The following is a 4,923-nucleotide window of genomic DNA, read 5'->3' as shown; positions in this document are numbered from 1 at the left end:
TGGTGTTGTTTTTAATTTACCGCGACCGTGGCACGGTGCGAGGCGGGTCCCCCGTGGGCTTGACGTTCAAGCGGTGGGACGTTAAGGGGTTTTGTTGGGAGTTGGCCTGGCCGTTGGGTGAGCACCGGCCGGCGTCCTGCGACCCCGCTTTCCCCGGCCCTGCGAAGTTCAGCCGAACTCAGTCGCATGATGGAGTCCTGCGTGAAAGTCGCGTCGGTGTAAATAGCCGACTCTGGGACTTCTTCTTTGCCCTGGTTAGGGTGGTGTGGGTGTTGGCGGTGGGGCTGTCTCGCCCACTTGTTCCTCAGGTTGCAGCCCCTTCGTTGGAAACTGAAAGCAGGGCAGAGCACAGAGGGCTGTGAGTGGTTTGGGTTTTCTGTTTGTTTGGGTTTTTTTTCTTTTCGGTTTTCACACTTGCAGGTTTCTTTCGGACTGCTGTAAATCAGATGTTAATATGATACAAATATTACTGATGTGTTTAAGTCTCAATGCAAAATTTGTGGTTTATGGAAACCTAGTTATTAATAACTAGTGCAGGGAGACTTTACAAGATGAAGAGGTTTGGAAATGTCTTGTGTATTTGTTCCTCTTCCTTTTTTTCCTTTTTGTTTTTTTTCTGGTGGCTGATTTCTATGTGTACGTAGGAAAGAAGCACAGATAAAGTTTCCTTAAAGTTTCCTTCTGTTTCTCATGCAGCCTTATTATTGGCCCTAGTTAATTTGGATATTTTTGTGGTGAAAAGGTGCCAGCTGGCTAGGCCTTATTTCCTCAGGTGTAGTTTTTTTTTTTTTTTTTGCTTTTAACGTGTTGGTTTTAATCTTTGAGTTGAGTTGTATGCTGCATAAGTGTGTGTTTAAACCGGCAGACAAGTAAGTACAGTTTTATCAGATAGATAGTGGGTATCACGGTAGTTCTTCCAGTGAAAAACTTTAGGATCTTGCTCTGCATGTTCTCAGCAACCATGAAAAATAGCAGAGCGCATTGCTATCTTACACTGACCATCTTAAACGGTCTCATAAATGCACCATCAAGTTTTTTAACTTTGGGGGTTTTGTTTTACTGTGAGCATTTGACGCACCAATACATCACCAAGGATCCACCAGCCTTTCATGAGCACGAAACGTTGCTTTTTATTTCCTAAAAAAAATAAAATAACGAGGAGCCAGGCTGCTGAATCAGGGGCACCTTTACAGTTGCGGGAGTAGTGTGGCTATTACGTCTGGCAGGGGTGGTTAACATATGGGAGAAGGAAAAGGCTTGGATCTGGCTGAGGACCTGAGGAGGCAATAGGAGAGGTTTCATCGGACTCCTCCTTGCCAGCTCCCTACAGCTGTGGTTCGGAATAAACAAAAAGCATAGCGGTCACCTTGGTAAGGAGGAGGGTGATGCTTGTTTGGTGGTTTGCGTGCTAAATAGCCTGTCTGTAGGTAGCACTCATGGTAGACCTGCTCCACTTAACTTGGGGCTGGAGTCTATTATCTGTATCTAAATCACAGTTTCATTTCCTGCAGCCAAGAGCCTTTCCTTTATTAGGAAGCCGGGGTAGTCCACGTAGATATGAAAAGGCTCGGGCCTCTTGGCCTTGTTCTTGAACTCCTTGCGCAGTTAGCTGGAGGGTTGTAGCCATGATTCCTCTCTGGAGTGGAAGCAAGCACAAACCCTCCCGCTCTGAGGAGTCCAATTTGGTATGTTAAGGAGCTTTTTTTGTTGGCTGGGTTGCAGCGTGGCACGTTAGTCAGGAATGCTGACGTTCTTGTATTTGGTTTCCACTGGCAGCCTTCTTCACAGATTAGCGTAATTGCATACATTAAACAGCACTGGGTTGGGATGAGTGCTGCAGGTTTGCTCGTCATGTTTATTTAGTGAGCTTGGTGGTGTAGAAAAATGGATCGCCAAACAAAGCGTGCGTGTGGGGAGGGGGAACCAAAGCTGCTTTGTATGTTTATTGTTAAGGTGTGGAGTGCGTGAGGCGAGTTGGGGAATATGTCTTTTGTGAAGTGTTATGAGAAACATATACACCAGGATGGTTAATTTCCTGTTCAGATTATCACTATGATATATATTGGAACCAGATCAAATTTGAAATATATAGAAAGAAACTTTTGTATGGAGATACTTTACCTACCGCTGGGTTTCAAAAAACCAGAACGCCGAAGCAGAGGGGGCAGGAGAGGGAGCAGTATGTTATACAGGGCCAAATACGCTCCCGGTGTACCTGCATTGACCTCTGGAGACACGCATCATGCTTAATGCCTGTGCAGAACACGACAGTTTTCCAAATCTTAAAAACGTACAGAAATGAGCCTGCGTGTGTCCAAAAGTCAGTCTCCATCTGCTCCCGCAAGTTAGGCAACAGCAGCTGGATGGAAAGTCCCAGCTTTCCTTCCCCCAACCCCATAGCTGCCCCTCAGCTCGGCGGGGTATGGAGCTCTCGCCCACTCTTGCTCCAGGCACTGTATTCAGCCTTAGCTTTAAAAAAAACAAAACCCCAAACCTATTGTGGCCCTGGTTTAAAATAGGAGGAAGGGGAGGGGTGAATTACACTGTTTGTTAATCAGTGTCTTAGACTCTTCTGAGAACCTCATTTGATGAAGAGCTTATGTTAATAACTTGCCCTTACAGCAATTTGTAGCTCTGATGAACATGAGAATTGCTAGAGGCTTGCTTGCTTGTGGAAAAAATAACCCATGCAGATTAGTTGCAAGTTTCGTGGTGGCAAAAAGCACAGCACATGCGTTAAGGGCTTACTTGGCTTTTACATCAAACGTAGACAAATGTGAAGTATCTCCCACCGAGTGCTTGTCTGCGTGTGTTCTTCAGAGTTGGGGCTGCTTTGAACGAGGGCTTCGGTGCTTTTCATCCCAGTTCTTTATCATTAACTTCCATCAAAGGCAGTCATTATGCTCTACTCGGCTATTTGCTATTTTCAATAATACAGAATTGATTATTTGTTACCGTAGTGTTTGTCCTGGAGCAGTCTAAATCCCTAGGGTGAAAAAATCCCATTGAATTTTCACTATTCTGATGAGAGTCAGGTGTTTTGTTTTGTTTTGTTTTTTTAAATACATATTTCTTTAGGCCATCTGGATGAAGATACAGCTCTTACAGTGTAAGTCAATCCACTGCGGATTCTTTCAGAAATATGCAGCTTCAGTGGCTGAGCAATTGTTGTGTTGCAAATAAATGTGACCTTTCAGGTCATGTTAGAAGCTGCCAGGGAGGTGTGACACTTTTCACCAATCACTTTAACCCAGAGCTACCACCAAAATCCCCTTTAGTATTTTATTAGTTATTCTGTATGTTGTTCAGCAGGTTCATTTCAGGTTTATCTTTTTCCTTCCAAGTGCTGTTGGTTGGTTTGTCAAATAACTACCAGTGCAAGTGGGCCTTTGTTGGATTTGTCCAGATATTTCTTCTGCGTCGCTGAAGTATGCCAGAGACATCACACAGGGAAGAGCAACCTTTTATTTGGTTTTAGAGGGCTTTTTTTTTTTCCCCGGGCTGAGATTATTGTTCCGTTCATCCATTAGTTTCTAACTAAGAGCTTTCAGAGATGGAAGAACTTTGTTTATTCTGCCTGAGGAGAGATTAGAGAGTCGCTTTCTTCCTCTGGGACTGCAAGTCATTGTTCCTGTTTACAAAGAACATGTATTTTTGTAGTTGTAAAAACTGTGCATTTGGGGAATGCTGGGAATTGATTGAAAGGGGAGTAATACATTTCAAACTTACTTCTTCTGAAGTTACTACCTCCTGGCTGGTTTTGATTCAGATACCATTAGCATCTTTGAAGAAATCCATTGTTTGCTGGAAAAATCAGTCTTTGCTTTCTAATAAAGAAACTTTTTCTTTCAAAAGGCAGAGCAGGATTTTTTTTGTTGTTGTTAAAATTTAACTCATTTGTGAGCGTACATCAGGGATGACGGTTTGTGGACCAGCAAGGGGAATATTCCAACCATATAGAAGAATTCAAATTAGACTTACCTAATCAAGATGCATTATGAAAACTTTCTGTTCATTTGTTAATTTGGGGTTTTTTTGTTTCTTTTTGCTTCCTAGATTTTTCTATTATGAGTTTTATTGCAGGGTAATTCAAAATAGTTTCAAAGGCCCTGATTCAGCAGGGTACCAAAGTGGTTGCCTATAATTAAATAGGTGAATACTTCTGTGCACTATAGTGGGACTAGTTATTTGATTAGAATTAGGCGCACACCTAGATGTCTCATGGGGCTGAGACCAGAAGGAGCAAGCCCAGCAGCTGGTTTTGTATGTGTGAGACATTTCCTAAAGGAAATGTTACTAGAGTATTAATTATAATAGTAGCGCTCCTTGGAAGAAACAAAGCAACATTCCCCCCTCCCCCCCCCATTTTAAATATCAACAGCATTGTCTCCTTTCCAATTATTGGCATAAGTGCTACAGTTAATACAAAAATATTTCCAAAACAGCTACAAGTCTGTGGTTTTAAGTAACAGTTTTGCAAGGATGAAAACTCCTCAGTCTTCTCCTCTGGTGAACAAAAGGCTCACAGGTGGAAAAAAAAGCAAAATTCAGAAACATGTTGCTGTGGGGATTGTATTTCTGATTATTGAAGCTTCTTAAAAGGGTGGAAACCCAGCTACTGCTTTTATTTTCTGAGGGGGTTTTGGATTTTATTACAATTCATTTAGTATATACTATTATACTTCCAGACAGTAGCACAGCACTATGTTGTTTAGGCTTTCCAGGGGATAGTAATACCTCTATTTTTCTGGTATTTTAATTTTCATTTCTAAAATAATTTCTATAGATTCTAACCAACTTTACAGTATGACTTTTGAAGACTTTTAAGAGTCTAGTTTTAGTCTAGTTTTTTTAGGCTCTGCAGAGGGACCTGGACAGGCTGGATCGATGGGCCGAGGCCAACTGTATGAGATTCAACAAGGC

Source organism: Aptenodytes forsteri, unplaced genomic scaffold (genome assembly GCF_000699145.1).
Source record: "Aptenodytes forsteri isolate BGI_AS27 unplaced genomic scaffold, ASM69914v1 Scaffold287, whole genome shotgun sequence".
NCBI lineage: Eukaryota > Metazoa > Chordata > Aves > Sphenisciformes > Spheniscidae > Aptenodytes > Aptenodytes forsteri.
This window is presented reverse-complemented; position numbering follows the sequence as displayed.